Consider the following 19,554-nt stretch of genomic DNA (forward strand, 5'->3'; position numbering starts at 1 on the left):
GCTCTCGAGGAGGGAGAAACCCAAGGAAGGTTAAGGATGAAAGTAGGAAAGGTATACTAATGGGTTAGTCGAAGGAAGAGGAGAGCATTTAGGAGTAAGGTAACTGGAAATCTTTAACCATGGGAGTAAGAATGATACTTTAACGATTTGGCGGTAGGGAACCGATTACTCATTGAGGAAAGAACAAAGATGATGAGTTGACACAATTCGTTAGAAAATTAATGGCATAGAGTAAGAATTCATGTGAAGACCGAGAGATTTGATTACTGAGGAAATAGGATGAAATGTAAGGAACGTGCATGGAAGACCACTCGGTCGTAGCATCATAAAGATAGATAAAGGTTCGATGAACGAGGATAGAGAGAGTGTAAACTGTAAGGATTCTGTGCTAAGAGCAAAAGTAGCAGGACGCTCGAAAAACTTGGATGCACAACTGCGACATAAACGCGTAGTTAAGAAGGATTATGAGTAAGTGAGCTAAGCGGGCGAAAGGACTAGTAGTGGATGGAAGGGTATGGAAATATTGACAAAATGATGATATAGACATAAATGGAAGAAAAACTCAGGATAAGAAGTTTTAGATATGTTATGAGCAAGTCGGGAAGAAAGACGAGGAGTAAGGTATAATCGAAGACTTCATAAAAGGACAATCTCGCATAAAATGGCCCTGACCACCGCACGAAAAACAAGCTCCAGTAGCTCGATAGCACTCCCCAGGATGAGACTTCCCGCAATGAGAACAACGGGGCCTGGGTGGTCTGGCCTGGCTGGGGCCTCTAGATACCTGTGAACCTGCCGCCCAGGAGCTCTGACCAGCCCCAGACGGTCCTGCACTATCAAATCTCCTGCCGCCTGACTGAGTACTCCGGCCGGACGGAGGAAGCTGTCTGCCTGTCTGCTGCTGCTGAGGCTGTCCGCCTCGAGAATCTCCAGAATATCCCGCGGACCTAGCCCTCTTGGGCGGCCTCCTGTCCCGATCTCTGCTAGAATAATCAGACATGTGACGGTCCTCCATACCCAGCGCGTAAGCCTAAAGTCGGGCAATATCCATATCTGTCTGCAATGACACTGCCATACAGCCGTCGATCAAATAACGATCCAACCCCATAACATATCTGTGCATCCGATCGGACATATCTGCTACTACGGCAGGTGCATACCGGGCCAGGGAATCAAACTCCAGATTATACTCGCGAACGCTCCGACCCCTCTGCTGCAGATGTAAAAATCGATCAACCCGTGCCCGTCGCAACTCTGGGGGCAGAAAGTGGCGGGTGAAAGCAGTCACAAACTCGTCCCAAGTAGCTGGAGGAGCACCCTCACCCCTGGATAGCTCCCAGGTCTCATACCAGTGAGTAGCAACATCCCGAAGTCTATGCGAGGCCAACTCAACCGACTCGGTCTCTGATGCCCTGACCAAGTCTAGCGAGCGCCGCATCCCCCGAATAAAGTCATGGGGGTCCTCGTCGGGCTTAGACCTGAAAAACTCTGGAGGGTCACACAATAAGAACTCTCGAACCCGCAGGCTGTCACGCCTGTCATCATCATCATCGTCCCTCCGCCCGCGTCTGCGAGCCTATCTCGCTACCAATGTGGTCAGCAACTGTACAGCCTCCCTCAGGGTCCTGTCCTCCACCCCTGGCTGAGGAGCTGGAGTCTCAGGAGCGGGTACTCGGGTCTCTGGAGCTGCTGAAGGACCTGCTCCAGGCTGTACCAATGGTGGTGTAGCGGACCCTTCAGAATGGGGCACAACCTTAGGCAAATCATAAACACGAGCCCGGGTAGCTCGCTGTGCCTGCCTAGTCTCTCCCATCCTTGCCTTGCCCTTCTGGGCTGCCGCTACCTTCTTCGGAGGCATCACTGCAAACACAATAACGGGTCAGATCAGAATCATCCTAATAGCACAGCTCTATCGCACGATCTAAGATTCCAAAGAAAGTAACATCCTAAATGCCCTGTAGCCTCCTGTTTATAGATGTGGTGCACAACACATCGATAAACAAGACTCTACGAGACACGACCTGTAGACATTCCGAGGACAAACCGCTCTGATACCACTTTTGTCAGGACCCAGCCCCGTGGGCCGCGACTGGCACCCTACTTGGGCAACCAGACCGAATCGCATATTCATTTATCAAATCCAAACTTATTACAAAATTTCATAAAAGCCATTTCAAACATAATTTATATCAAAATCCGTCTTAAGCGGTCGCGTGTATCAAAATGTCATATCGAATCAGAAAAGAGCGGCGGAATATCCATCGCCGGTCAAAAGTACAAACATAAGCATAAGGGACGTTTGGGGCCACCATAACAACGGACCGCATTAAGACCAAATATCAAAATCAAACGAACACATATAGGACCCTCGCCCCACATACATGACTACAGGCCTCTGCGAATCCAAAACAAAGACATATGGCGAGACAGGGCCCCGCCATACCCAAATAGTCAAATGCACAGAAATATACACATGGCAAAAGATGTATGTACCAAAAGTGGACTCCGGATCAAAGAGGAGTACTCCGAAATAGCAGAAAGTAAGGCCTACAGCGGTGGATCACCGGCGTCTGTACCTGCGGGCATGAAACGCAGCCCCCGAAGAAAGGGGGTCAGTACGAAATATGTACTGAGTATGTAAAGCACGGAGTACAGAAATATAGGCCACAACTGAAAGCAAACAAGATAACAAAGAGGAGTTCTGAACGGAGTATCAAAATTTTGTATCAAAATCATATATATATATATATATAATGCAAACAAAATCATGCAACGCTCAAGAACGTGGTCACCACTCCGACGCTGGTGCCACACACAGCATAACACCAGAAGGTTCAAATCTCCGTACATCCCCGAACACACACATATGAGCGTATCGCATCACAGCCATATCACAGCATAACTCCAAACGGAACCCGGTCCTATGGCGAGGCCTCGGGGAACCGTAACACAGCATACGGCTGAATCATCATAGAGCGCACGAATCATAACCGGCCCAGGAACCGGTGAACGAAATCATAATAAGGCACGAGCGGAGTCGTGAGCAAACAATGCACTTTGTATATTAAAATAGCCTTTCAAAACTTGATTACTTCATAAGTCAGTTCATTAACCAAAATAGTCAAATAATTAGTTGGTACGAAAGTTTATTTCACAAAATGTTTCCAAAGTGGTACGTATGGCTCAAAACATAGTTTGTTATATCATAGTGTTCCGAACATTATTTCATAGAGGACAATTCCAAAATCGAAGGTTCTTTATCGAAGCTTATCCAAAAAGAGAGCCTAATTGGACAAATAAGGCATCTCGGGGTTAGCGGGCCCACCTCGGGTCAAGTCGAGGTGGCGAACATAATTTATGGACATTTAGGGTCTGTAAGATCATACGTAGAGATTTCGAAGTAACCCGATCACATTTACATAGGTTTCGGACATTGGATTGCTTTCTGGCCAAAATAGGGTCATTAGGCTTCAATTGAATTGAATGAATAGTAACCATTTTATAGATCGGATTTCGAGGAGCAGAATTGCTCCCGGGGTTCCGATATCAACCTAACCTACTAAGACATGCCAAAAGAAGAAGTGGGAAGCTTTACATACCTTATAAACGTCCTATGCTCACCTCGAACTCAAATCTCGTTTCGTCCAGAATCTGCAAATGGTCAAAGTTACCAATTAGAGATTCTAAGGCTTAAGAATTCCCTTAACTTCATTTTTGCCTACCAAAATTTCGGCAGCATTTCCCCTATATATCTAACACCCCCGAGACTTAGCTCGGCTCAGTAAACATCAACAACAACAATCCAAACATCACAAACAACATAAACCACAACTAAAGCACTGTAACTTCAATATTCTTCCTTTCTATATGAGTTGACAATTTTTCATTCAAACTTCACAATACCAAACTAGTGTCCACATTATTATATTCATTTACTCATTCAAGATTATTCAAACACGTCCCAATTATGTTCCAAACAATATACACAATTCAAGAAGTTCGTCACTTTCCATATTTCATCCGAAACGTCAAAAATTCCGACGAACATACTAACTCGTATTGTTTCATTCCGAATTCATTAACAACAACCATAAGTCACATTTAAAGTCTTAATATCATAATTATACAAGGATATAAACAAATATACCGAAATCATATACTTTCCCATAATAATCCGCAACCATTTCCAACGCCAATTCAATTCGTTAAACATTCATTTACGTCATAAACACCACAACGACGCAACTAATCAACCTAAACAAAATCAATTTCACTTGCCTTCCACACTACACAAGTCACGGCCACAACACCACACACACACACACCCACGGTTTCATACATACATCAAAATTACGAGGTTCTCGTCTATTCTCAATCCTTATCATATTCATACCAATTCAAAACGATCTACATATGTACAGCTGACCAAACCATATACACAACCCACATATGTCTACAGACCTGTAAGTGTATAACAACGTATATGTCAAAAGGATCTGTACCAAAATGACTCAAGCTCCGGAACAATGGAGCTCTCCAGCAGCTGAGTAGCAGTCCTAAGCTGGAGGATCAGCAAACTGAGTATCTGTACCTGCGGGAATAAAACGCAGCCCCCGAAGAAAGGGGGTCAGTACGCAAAATGTACTGAGTCTGTAAATCATGAAGTATAATAAAGAAGATCATGACTGAGTAAAAGATGACAGGAGGCAAGTATGATAATCAAGGATACCAATGCATCCGTGCCTTGTGAGATGAGAGTCATGCGTATATATAATATACCATACCAGGCCCATTATGGTACTCAGTGAAATATATAATGTACCCGGCCCGTTACGGTACTCGGTAAAATATATAGCATACCCGGCCCATTAAGGGACTCGGTAAAATATATAGCGTACCCGGCTCATTATGGGACTCGATAAAATATATAGCGTACCTGGCCCATTATGGGAATCGAAAAAATATATAATATACATACCCGGCCCTCTAGTGAGGGACTCGGTGCAGTGATACAATAACAATAGGCATGAATACATACCCCGTCCTTTAGTGAGGGACTCGGTGAAGTGATACAATAACAATAGGCACGATACGTACTCGACCCTGTAGTGAGGGACTCGGCGAAGTGATACATTAACAATAGGCACGAATGCATACCCGACCTTCTAGTGAGGGACTCGGTGAAGTGATACCATAACATTATGCACGAATAGAATATTAAGAGCAATCATGTACAAACTGAATCACCATTTAGAACTCGAGAAAAATAAACAGAATGAACCAACACTTGTGAATCAAAGACAGCTATCAAGTCAAGCACTACTGAGAACTGAAGTTCATTTGAGTCATGTATGTTCGTTGTTCGCTCACTTTATGTACTTCATGCCAAAAAGAAGGAAGGGATAACTTTACATACACTTTGGTGCCTTTAGAAGTAGAGTTATCATCAATGAATAAAATTGAGAAAATCTAGAAATAGCTCCACATTCTCATATTATCTTGGAAATCATAAACTTGAGTTCTTAAAACACAAAATCATCATTGTCGTTGTGACCACCCTAAAATCATTTTTATCCTCGACATCATGAGAAACTTTAAGAACCATGGACTTTTAGCTTTTGAAAACAAGAAGGTTACGGAAACATTTATGAAATCATACCATAGGAATGATGCCTTTGAAAGAAAGGGACGAGCCTGAACATACCTGTTCAACCTCCACCTACCTACGCTTATCCGTCCGAGCTCGCAAGTCTACATATAAGACCACTCATACTATGATTAGGCCCATTGTTATATACTTATCCTAAGCCTTAAAATAAATCTTTCTAGAATCTGCAGAAATTTCTGCAGCATCTCCTCTGTTTATATGCCTAGCCCAAAAGTACAATTCAGCAACCAATCAACAACAAAAACAATACCAACATCAACAACAATATTATCCATACCAATATATTCCATAAACATCCCACACGATGTTTTTAAACATAAAACAACAATATACGCTTCCTTTTTTTTTTCCAATCAAGGAGCATAATCTCATCAACACACCAAAAACATTAGATACCATCTCTATACATCTAAATCAGCCTAGGCACATGGCAACAACATGCTCAAAACAGTCCATAAACTCAACAACTACAACACAACACTTTATGACCTTTCCTCCATAACTATTTTCACTTTTAAGACTTGCTAAATCTTCAAATCAACTCAACATAAGAGATAGGATGAAGAACATACCTTATACTTGAAGAAATTCCGCCACAAAAATTTTCTTCAAGACCAAACTTACCACAACATCAAATAGAAGCAAGAACAATAACCTTCCATGGACTAGTTTGGTTTAATCTTGTTAAATTCTTTATTTAATGGGCTATAAATGTTTGGGGGTTGTGTTGAGAAGTTTCTAGGACTATTGAGAATGTGAAATGATGAAAAAATGGAGTTAATGGGGGTATTTATAACCCTCATACGTCGGTTCCACCGACATTCTCAGGTGGGGCTCGCGGAAGCCATTTGGCAGCTGGAGTCTTTATCTTAAAATGACCATAACTCTTGATCCCGCTACCGTATAAGGGCCGACGAGCTATGGTTGGAAATCTCTTTCAATTATCTACAACTTTCATTTTGGTGTGTTTCGAAATTCCAAACTTATAATAGCATTTTGGCCTCTCCAAGTCAGATCATCCGAAAACGTATCTTTATATCATCCTTTTGGAAGGCTTATGCACATATTTGGATTAAGGGTCCTTCTAAGACTTGCTCAACTTCCCATGTACTACTCATATCACTTTTCATATATCCTTTATAAAACCCCGACATGTGAGCCCTAGCTTAACATACGGTTACGAGGGCTATTCATCAAGTAACGTGTTAACTGATTTACTCCGTACGGTCTCCAATGTCATATACATATATATATATATTCTTATACTCAGATAATATAATCTTCATCCCTAATCCTTGTATAACTTTACTCTCCCTTGAGCTCATACTAAGCCTCCTACTGTCTTAGTAATGCGAAATTTCCCGGGGTGTAACAGTATAGCAAAGGAACCATGCCTTAATGAAAGATGGGTTAGCCTTACATACCTCTTCATCTTCTTAAATACTTAATGTTCACCGTCGAAGCTTGAACAATCTACATTTAGAAGGATTCATACCATGGTCAAGCCTTAATCATGCTCTTAAATTCAAACTAGAATAATTCATGATTTAATGAAAATTGGGCGGCATTTCCACTATTTCGTCAACTTCCATCATATTACAAAACAACTCCCAAACATCCATAATACACTCACAATATCATAATCAAGTAATCAAATTCCTTTAAGCCTTCAAAATGCATCTTTATGTTCAACTTATACCAACAACTTCACACCCATTTTAGCATATTTATCCATAACAAGATTATATCCATATTATACTAAGAATCATGACTCAAGGTAGCTTACTACTCAAAAACATCATTAAAGTTACATTTAACCCTCATTTTCTACTTTCTTCTTCAACCCAAGTTCTTCAACAACCAACCATTCATGATAACATGAAATAAGCATGAAAACTAACCTTTTATCTCATGGGAATAAGCTTTGGAGCAACTATCAACATAGGTGAAAACCCTAGCCTCAATACCCAAGAATCTCTTATAGTCTACTAACCCTAGGAAGCCTCCTAACATATGGGTACCTTGATTCTTGCCTCTTGATCTTTGTTTTCTCTTCGATTGCGGTGGAATATGCTCGGAGAAGGGTTTTGAGGTCTCAAGACTAGTGGAAGATGAAAAATGAAATAAATGAACAAAGGCCATCTATTTATACAAAACATAAAATTCAGCCCGATACACTTATACAGACCACTTATACGGTATGTATAATAATATACGGTCCGTATAAGTGGACCGTCTAACACCACCATGGGAAAGTCCCCATCTGATATAGGTCAAGTTATATGGACCCCCTTATACGGACCGTATAAAGTTATACAGACTGTATAAGTGGTCATATAACACCACCATGGAAATGACCCTTTCTTTAAGGGTCATGTTATACGGACCCTCCTTATACGGACCGTATAAGTGGCCGTATAACTCCTAGTTATACGAAACTTTCTCTCGTTGATTCGTTTTACTTCCAATCCTCGTGGAACCTTCTTGGCACTTACATAATGCTTCATTAACTATACAATAGGCCCTATAGCCACCCCTCAAGATATTTCTAAATCAACATTAGCCCAATTATAGCGCAAACCTTTCCGAATACGACTTTTATTTCACTTCCTTCAACAACTAAGTTTCACCCCTTCATACAACTTCAAAATCATATGGTATGCACCTTAAGCTATCTAATATCTTCCTTAGCCTCGTAAGGATTTCATAATCACCTTAAGCTTACATTATCCTATCCACAAGGCAACAAGTACGGAAATTTTCGAGGTGTAACATTCTTCCCCTCTTAGGAACATTCGTCCTCGAATGTTAGGTTCTTGGGAATTCTATAAAAAATTCGCCAGAGTTTCCCCTATAATATGGCCCTACCAACCTGCAACAGCAACCCCAATAGCTTGTTGTTGATAATCTGCATATGATTTCTGAAGACTCTGGGCTGTAAATAATCGATCCTGTATAAGCTTGACTTTCTCTATAGCTTGTTGGACCAAGTCCGGCCCTATCAACTTGGTCTCTCCCACTTCGAACCACCCAATTGGGGATCTATACTTTCTCCCATATAAAGCCTTATACGGGGCCATCTGGATGCTAGAATAATAGCTATTGTTGTAAGTAAATTCAATAAGTGGTAAGTGATCATCCCTACTACCTCCAAAATCTAATATACATACCTGTAGCATATCTTCAAGGGTCTGAATGATACGTTCAGCTTGTCCATCAGTCTGCGGGTGAAATGCAGTGCTAAGACTCACCTGAGTCCCCAAAGCTTCTTGGAAAGATTTCAAAAAATTTGTTGTAAACTGAGTCCCTCTATCGGAGAAAGTTGGGCGAATTGTTGCAAGCTATAGAAAGTCGCACTATCTCTTTAACATAAAGTTTTGCATAATCTTCTGCTACATATGTAGTTCTGATCGGTAAGAATTGAGCTGACTTCGTGAGTGTATCAACAATCACCCATATAGAATCATACTTAGGTCGAGAATAGGTTCAGCCTGTAATGAAGTCCATGTTAATTACTTCCCATTTCCAAGTTGGAATTTCTATAGCTTGCAGCAATCCTCCTGGCTTTTGGTGCTTAATTTTCACTTGTTGACAGTTAGGACATTGAGCTACAAATTTCGCTATATATTTCTTCATCCCATTCCACCAATATATAGATTTAATATCATGATACAGCTTCATTGTTCTAGGGTGAATGGAATAACGGGAACAATGGGCTTCTCTCAATATTTGGTGGCGTAATCCTCCAACATCAGGAACACATAACCTGCCTTGGCATCGAAGAACTCCATCTCCAGAAATCTCAAATGATGACTTCTCCTTGTGAGGGAGTGTATTTCTGTAATGAATTAGCATGGGATTCTTATCTCTCTTTCACTTCCACTACTAGTGATGAGACCGTTGAATTTTGAATGATAGCTCCCACACTGCCTGAGTCCACTACTCGAACTCCTAGGCTAGCTAACTGTTGGAGCTCACGAGCTATCTCTCTTTTCCCTGGCTGAGCATCCCATAAACTTACCATGGATCTACGGCTAAGAGCATCAGCCACAACATTTGCATTCCCGGGATGATACAGGATGTCAACATCATAGTCTTTCAACAATTCCAACCACCGCCGTTGCCGTAAATTCAGTTCTTTTTGCTTGAAGATATAGTGAAGGCTCTTATGATCTGTATAAATATCAATGTGGACGCTGTACAAATAATGACTCCATATCTTCAACGCATGCATCATTGCAGCCAATTCAAGATCACGGGTCAGATAATTTTTCTCATGTTTCCGCAACTGCCTTGAAGCATACGCAATCACCTTACCATGATGCATTAACACACAGCCTAGCCCAACGCCTGATGCATCACAATAGACAACATAACCTTTTGATCCCCCTGGAAGTGTCAGGACTGAGGCAGAAGTTAATCTATCCTTTAGCTCTTGGAAACTACGTTCACAAACATCTGTCCATTGAAAGTTAACTTATTTCTGAGTCAGCTCCGTGAGTGGTGCATTTCCTCCAAAATCTATCATGCATGCCTGCAACATATCTTCAAGAGTCTGAATGGTACGTTCGGCTTGCCCATCGGTCTGCGGGTGAAACACCGTTCTAAGGCTCGCTTCGGTCCCTAGACCCTCTTGAAAGAATTCCAAAAATTTGCTGTAAACTGAGTCCCTCTATCGGAGATAATAGATACCGGAACACCATGGAGTCTCACTATCTCTTTAAGGTAAAGCTTTGCATAATCTTCTACCACATAGGTCATTCTGACCGGTAAGAAATGAGCAGACTTTGTGAGTCTATCCACAATCACCCATATGGAATCATACTTACGTCGAGAACGGGGTAAGCCTGAAATGAAGTCCATGTTAATCACTTCCCACTTCCAAGATGGGATTTCTATAGCTTGCAACAATCCGCCCGGCTTTTGGTGCTCGATTTTCACTTGTTGACAATTGGGACATTGAGCTATGAATTCCGCTATATATTTCTTCATTCCATTCCACCAATATATAGACATAAGGTCATGATACATTTTCGTCGCATCGGGGTGAACAGAATAACGAGAACAATGAGCTTCTCTCAAAATCTGGTGGCGTAAACCTGCCACATCGGGAACACATAATCTGCTTCGGCATCGGAGAACTCCGTCTCCTGAAATATCAAATAAGGACTCCTCCTTCTGAGGGAGTGTATCTCTGTACTGCATTACCAGGGAATCTTCGTATTGTCTCTCTTTCACTTCTGCTACTAGCGACGAGACTGCTGAATTCTGAATAGTAGCTCTCTCGCTACCTGAGTCCACTACTCGAACTCCTAGGCTAGCTACCTGTTGGAGCTCACGAGCCATTTCTCATCTCTCTGGTCGTACATTACATAAACTTCCCATAGATCTATGGCTGAGAGCATCAGCCACAACATTCGCTTTTCCGAGGTGATACAAGATATCAACATCATAGTCTTTTAGCAATTCTAACCAGCGTCGTTGCTGCAAATTCAAATCCTTCTGCTTGAAGATATACTGAAGGCTCTTATGATATGTATAAATATCCACATGGACACCATATAGATAGTGTCTCCATATCTTTAATGCATGAACCACTTCGGCCAATTCTAGATCATGGGTTGGATAATTCTGCTCATGTTTCCGCAATTGCCTTGAAGCATATGCAATTACCTTACCATGTTGCATCAATACACAACCTAGCCCAACACCTGAAGCATCACAATAGACAACATATCCTTCCAATCCCTTTGGAAGTGTCAAGACTGGGGCGGAAGTCAACCTACTTTTCAACTCTTGGAAGCTATGTTCACAAGCATATGTCCATTGAAACTTTGCCGATTTCTAGGTCAATTTTGTGAGCGGTGCAAAAATAGAAGAAAAACCTTCAACGAATCTCCTGGAATAACCTGCTAAGCGTAGAAAGCTACGAACCTCCGTAGGAGTTGTGGGCCTTTGCCAAGTTTTCACGGCCTCAATCTTTTGACTATCCACTCGAATACGATCGGCTGCAACAATATGCCCCAGAAATGCCACTGAGTTCAACCAAAACTCACATTTGGAAAACTTTGCGAACAACTCTCGAGTTCGAAGAACTCCAAGAACAGTACGTAACTGATACGCATGATCTGCCTCGGATCTAGAATACACCAAGATGTCATCGATGAATACAATCAGGAATAGATCTAGGAAAGACCTGAACACATTATTCATCAAATCCATAAACACTGTCGGCGCATTAGTTAGCCCAAATGACATTACCCGGAATTCAAAATGACCATATCTTGTTCTGAAGGCTGTCTTAGGGATATCTTTCTCCCTAACTCTCAATTGATGATACCCGGACCTCAAATCAATATTTGAAAACCATTTGGCACCTTGCAATTGATCAAATAAATCATCAATCCTCGGAAGAGGATATTTATTCTTGATCGTCACCTTATTCAATTGCCGGTAATCAATGAACATTCTCAAAGAGACATCTTTCTTGCGGACGAACAATACGGGTACTCCCCACGGGGATGAACTAGGTCTAATAAAGTCTTTATCAAGTAGGTCTTTCAATTGCTCCTTCAACTCTTTCAATTCTGCGGGAGCCATTCTATAAGGAGGAATAGATATCGGCTTAGTGCCTGGCAATACATCAATAGCAAAATCAATCTCTCGCTCGGGAGAAAGGCCTGGAAGCTCTTCCGGGAACACATCCGAAAATTCATTTACTACGGGAACTGACTGAAGAGTCGGCGATTCCGCTTCTCAATCTTGAACCCGAACTACATGATAAATGCATCCTTTTGTGATCATTTTCCTTGCCTTCAGATAGGAAATAAACCTACCTTTTGGTGACGCCGTATTCCCTTTCCATTCTAAAACGGGTTCTCCCGGAAATTGAAAACTAACCATTTTCATTATACAATCAACGTTGGCGTAGCAAGAAGACAACCAATCCATGCCCACAATAACACCAAAATCAACCATTTCTAACTCATGCAAGTCAGTCATGGTACGACGATCGCAAATCACAATTACACAGTTTCTATATACTCGGCTAGCTATCACCGATTCACCCACGGGTGTAGCCACCTCAAAAGGTTTGATCGATTCCAGTTCGACTCTAAATCGACCCGCAACATACGGAATGACATATGACAATGTGGAGCCCGGATCAATCAAAGCATATACATCATGAGAGAATATCGATAATATACCTGTAACCACGTCAGGAGAAGACTCAAGATCTTGGCGTCCAGCCAAAAGCATAAACACGGTGCTGAGGACCGCTAGAACTGGGAGATCTCCCTCTGCCTCTACCATGGCCGACTGGCGCATGTGAACCTCGCCCCATAGGGCGTACAGATGCTGAAGATCCAGCTATCGACCCTAAAGGCTGGGTCCTACCTTTACCATGAACTGAGAGGCAATCACACATGATATGGCCTAGTCGACCACATGAATAGCAAACATCCAAACCCAATCGGCATCGACCCCAATGTAACTTCCCACACTGGGAAAATCGTATTGTGGGTGGCCTTACCTGACCCGAATCATCTCTGAACTGAGACCCCGAATAACTCCGACTCGGCCCGGAACGAGTAGATCTGTCGAATATCTGGCCTGAAAACCGCGGAGGGGCACTAGTCATAGAATAGCCTGAGTGCCTGGACATCTGCTGTCTGTGCCCACCTCTAAACTCACTCATCTGACCTAAAGGTCTGGCCCTCTTACCATGACCCCTATCCTGCTCGCGATCACTTCTCTGTTGCTGTAGGTTTTCTTCTAAGTTCTGAGCATGAGCCTGAATGCGTGCAATATCCATATTGTCCTGAAGGGACGCAGTCAAGCATCTATCCATCAAATGTGGCCCTAGGCCTTTAAAAAATCGGTGTACCCGGTCACCCATATCCACTACCATGGCCGAAGCATACCTAGCCAAGGAATTGAAGCAGAGAATATACTCTAGAGCACTCATGCTACCTTGCCTCAAATTTAGGAACTTATCAGCTTTAGCTAGCCAAACTTCTGGAGGCATATAATGTCGGAGGAATGCATCAACAAACTTTTGCCATACCGGGGGAGGTGCATTGGCTCCCCGTGAAGCCATCCAAACAGTATACCATTGGATCGAGAAATCTCTCAATCGACATGACGCTAACTCCACCGATTCGGTGTCCGAAGCATGTATCAATCGAAGCATCCTCAACATACCATCAATGAAATCCTGAGGGTCCTCCTCCGGCTTTGATCCAAAGAATTCCGGAGGGCTCAAAGTAATGAAGTCACGAGCTCTTGCACTAACAGCCCTGTCACCCTGCCCTGTACTTTGCCATTGAGTCTGAGCAGCAACCAACTGTGTAAGCAAATGTATGGCCTCTTTTACATCTTGGACTGAAGCATCCAGTGGAGGAGCAGGATGTGCTGGAGCTGGGGCTGAGGCTCTCTCGCGCTCCTCTAATACAGGTACTGAACGGGAGGACTGAGATTGAGCCGCACTTTGGGACTCACCTTCCTCTACTACTGGTGGCGGTGCTCTTTCAGCCCACTTTTCCGCCACCGTCTTGCCCTTTTGGGCTGCTGTAGCCTTTCTCTTTACAGGCATTTCTGAAATACACAACACACGATTAAGGGACAAGAATTTCTTGTGTCATAGCTCTATGGCACGATTCTTATGAAGAAAGAAGGTCATTCATTCCTATAATGTCCGCAACTTCTTGTTTATAAGTGTGGCGCACAACACACCCACAATCAAGAGTTTACTAGACACGGCTCGTAGACACACCCTAGGACCGAAATGCTCTGATACCACTTTTGTCACGACCCGTCTAGAGGGCCGTGACGAGCGCCCGGTGCTAGCCCACCCGGGCACCCCTTAATTTACACTTAAGCTTACATCTAGGTGAGCCACATAATTAAACACATAATTCTACTCATTCATCATGCTAGTCCCATTGCACGATAATGCCTTTATATCATAATTGGCACCTATGCCACGTCAACGTACATGAGCCAACAAGGCTATCAAAGTGACATACAAAATATAAAGCCGACAAGGCTGGATATATCTAACCATATACATATGACTACGATCCTCTAAGAAGAGTATAGCATATCACATGGGCGGGATAGGACCCTGCTATGCCCATAATTATATACACAAAAGAATAAGTACCCAAAAGCTATGACTCCGAATGAAATGGAGCTCTGCTATGTAATCTCTGAGAAAGTAGCTATGGATCAAGCCTGTCTCCCTATGCACCTGCGGGCATGACACAGCGTCCACAAACAAAAGGACGTCAGTACGAAGAATGTACTGAGTATGTAAAGCATGATCAATATCAATATAGAAGCATAAATAGCAACATAAGAAATAGCATAGGATGGGAGATGACAATATCATCGTCATATGCACTTACTTGCCTTTCTTAGGAACTTTCCATTTCTAATACGTGTTTGTGTACATACATCATTATCCGCATTCGTAATAGTACCCGTACCATATTTGTGCTCGTATTCGTATACATGCCCCTTATTCACATTTATATACATAGTCATATCATATTCGTATTCATATCATATACATAGCATTTACATAGCATACCCGACCACGTAGGATCGGTGTTTCATACATACTTGGCCAACCAAGGCTCAAGGTCACTCATACCTGGCCCTACCAAGGCTTTAGGGGTTACATCTACCTGGCCCTACCAAGGCGACAGGATTATCCGTACCATCTGCAGAGGTGTGCGCGCGTTACGTAATCATATACATACTTATTTACATATCTTACCCAGCCTCATAAGCTCGGGGTTCCATAATAGTCGTACATAGATACATATACATCATGGCTCATAAGCCTCTTCACTATTAACATCATTATCATAATTGTCATCGTTATCGTCATCATTATTACCATTATCATCGATGTCATTATCACTATTATCGTCATTCACCACATCTATCTCTATAGGCTTACTCTCCATGTGAGGGATTAGTACAATCATAGCGAGTCAAGAATCGTGAGCTTACAAGCTCGGAAGATCAAATCATTTGAAGGATATCATAGCCTCATAGAAGATTTAGACGTTTGGCCAGAGAAACATGCCTTATGAAAGAAGGGTTATCCTTACATACCTTTTCCGTTCAACTACTCTACACTTGCGTGTTCTCCTCCAATGCTAGCGTTTCTACCTTCATTAAAGTCATACTATCATTAGAATCGATAGCTAGCATATATGACTAAAGCTAGAGAAAATCGGACAGTATCTCCTCTATTTATACGACATTCCTCCATAACGTATATCAACTCCTAAACGTCAACGATACATTCACAATACCATAACAGTAGTCATTATTCATCCACATTATCCACATTTCTCAATTTTCTTTCGATCACTTACATCTATGGATATAACACACGACTATGTCCATTCACGTACATTACTCATCTCATGTTCTCCATATCATTTATAACACATTTACATCATAATACTTCAAGATTCATAACTCAATTCAAACTATTTCTCAAAATGACACTATTTCATATTCATGACCCATTTTGCCATACCTTTCTACAATCCAAGTATTTCAACTCTTAAATACCGTAAAAAACATATAAATATCATTAATCTTACCTTAGATGTTGTAGGAACAAGCCTTGGTTGATAATACTCCACTTGAGCAAAAACCCTAGTTTACCTCCATCAGATTTCTTGACTTTGAATGATCTTTGATGGTTTTCTTACACTTGATTCACTTGGTTTATGTTGTTGATCACCAAATATCCTTGAATTCTTGTGGAATATATGTAGAGAGATGTTTTAGAGAGAAGGGGTGTGAAGTGGAAGTGAAATGAAATAACCTTGGTCCCTTTATTTAATGCACCAAAAATCTGCCCCGACCACTTATACGGACAAACATACGATTCATATAATTTATATGGACCGTATGTCTGGCCGTATATTTGGACCAGAAACTTTTTGCCTTTCTAGGCCGATTATAAGATCCCAAACATACGGACCGTATAATTTATACGGCCAGTATGTTTGGCCGTATAACCCCCAGTGGTTCCGAAGTTCGTTTCGTCGATTCGTTTGATCTCCAATCCTTATGGAACCTTCTTAACACTTGTTCAACACCTCAATACCAATCTAAGGGACGTTATCACTATTCTCCAAGTCATCATTTAGGCCTTGCTAACTCGTTACTCGTATTTACTTTCCGATACCTATCGTATGCCTTGCCTCATCTTAGCCAACTTTCTCGTTTAACACCGGATGACCTTGAAATCTCACTTAGGATCATCAAACGTTGTTTCTTACTTATGGAAATATCGTATACTCGTACTTCTCACTATTTCATTCACTTGCCTACCAACGGAAGATTTTTCGAGGCGTAACACCTCCCCCCTTTTATAACATTCGTCCTCGAATGTTAAGCGCGCCGGAATTCTACGAAAATTTCGCCAGAGTTTTCCCTGTAATATGGCACTACCACCCTGTCCCAATATCTCATAATAACAATGCCTCATAGGGCCATAATACCATAGCAATAAATTATGGCTACACGCGACCAAAACAGGAAGAGAAAGCATAGATACCTCAATATGTTGACGTCTCATCTTGAGTCTCCTCCGGAGGTGGGGATAGATGCGTCTGCTTGGGCTTCGTACCCTCTTTCGTTTCCCAGTGCATCCCTTCTACTTTTACGTTCTTTTCTAATATCTTCATCAAGCTTACATTAGTTCTTTCCTTACCACTTTAACCCATTTAAAAAAAACCAAAAATTCTCATAAAATCTTTTAAGAATCATCTCCAATTCCCTCGAATGTATCGGCCTTTAGGTGCTGGTAGAGAACCAAGCATTTTGACAAATTTTCATAGGTAGCTTATATGATTCGTTACACTGCCACGCCTATTTTAGCTCTAAATTCATCCTCATCCTTGAACAGTACCGTGGAATTGCTTCACACAAGTTTGCTCCTTATTTCCTTCTTCATTCCCACTGCTCGCTTCCAGTTTCTCGTCTAAATCTATCTTACTACATTTACTGCGCTATGCGGTCTTAATTTTCCTTGCGTTTGAGTACCTTAAGCTTGAAATTCTCGTATAATCCATCAACTTTTTCTTCTAAATGATCATACATACCTTTTCCTTTGAATGCAGGTTGCTACCTTCTAGTATTTACACGCTTTTAAATAATTCATTTCCATTTCAGCCCTCTCGTATTGCTAGCGCCGCACCTTTCCATTGGCAAAGGAATTACTAATTCTGGGTCAAGCACTCCGCCTCTAAGGCTTTCACTGTATAATACTTCCTAAATTGTTATACGACATTGAAACTTCGCATCCATGTATCTTGCTCGCGGTTACTATTGCACTTGACCTCCCATCTCAATCCATCATTTAATTCCCCCCTTTTAGTCCGAATCTTACCCTCGTCACTTGTAACTCCTCGCTATAAAATCATTCGTATGGGCCCTTATTATATGGAAACACTAGTTTATTCATGTCTACCTTATGCTTGAGCTAAAGCCGACTCACGCGATGTATATCCTTGGGATTAATGCTGCTTTTCCGTCATATGCACATATGTTAACTCTACCCCGTAATTTATTTATTATTGTACGACTGCCATGTTTGATTCTCCGCCCGTCTTATGTTCTACGGCCCATATCCTGTGTCATCTCATTCTTACGCCTTCGGCGGTCACATTGCCTCGGATAGTCGGAGGCTACTTCTTTGATGGTCTCTGTTGGTTATCCGCTTATTACCACCACTATCAACTATAGGGGGATTGCCTTTAGCCCTATGTTTCTTTCATTACTTCTATCAACACCCGTAGACCATCTTGTATGCTCGCCATTTCCACTAATATAACTCATATTCACTCTATACTCTCTATACCGTATCGTCCTCAACTTAGCCTCTCTTAACTCATCTTTTCCTCAAAAATCTTTCTTTAAGACTTTCCCTGCATAACTCACCGAGGACGAGACTCTATTTGTTGTTGTCTTGACATATATATATAGTCAGTTCATTGATCATTCACAATCAAACCTTGTTTCTTCTTTTGTCTTAATTCTCATCCTTTTTCTCAAATGATTTCATTGATAGGACAATAGTCCTAAACATTGAGTATCATTGACTCCCCTTTGATAAAGTTGCAACTTAAGATTCAACGTCGCTCTTTGCATAATCCCCTCTGATCAATTCACACTGCCATAAAAGTACTATCCTCCACTACCTTAACATATTAATGGCAGGGTAATATATGGTCCTTTTAGAATTCTCCGAAAAGATATTGTGTAAAGTTGCCCTCCACATATAAGATATCTTACTCGATAATTGGTTCCATACCTCGGGTCATAATTGAATTAGCCACACTGCTGTCATGGCTTGATTAAACGTTTCAATCGCTTCATGACACCTACTGACATTTCCTCGTAGTATTAGGGGATCAGTAGGTTTTGACGAATGGATGGGCAGATTATTTGTTTATGCATATATGATATGATGATGATAATGAGTAAGCCATCATGCATCATTTCCTTTCTATTTGACAGTCACATACAGATGTTCCTTATTGATGCTTCCTTTGATTCATCGACGTAATATTATTGTTTATGCCCCTCATACTCAGTACAATGTTCGTACTGACGTCCGTTTTCTTTGGACGTTGTGTTCATGCCCACAGGTAGACAGGGAGGTGATCTTGATCCAGACTCGTAGGAGCTGTTAGCTGATTTGAGAGAACTCCATTGTTCCGGAGGTGCTTATGGTTATTCTTTTATGTACATGTATGTTTTGGGCACGACGCGGTCCTGTCCCGTCCATATGTCTAGTACTCTAGTAGAGGTTCGTAGATACGCAGTGTGGGTGGTATGGTCTCACG

This window comes from Lycium barbarum, chromosome 3 (genome assembly GCF_019175385.1).
Source record: "Lycium barbarum isolate Lr01 chromosome 3, ASM1917538v2, whole genome shotgun sequence".
Taxonomy (NCBI): domain Eukaryota; kingdom Viridiplantae; phylum Streptophyta; class Magnoliopsida; order Solanales; family Solanaceae; genus Lycium; species Lycium barbarum.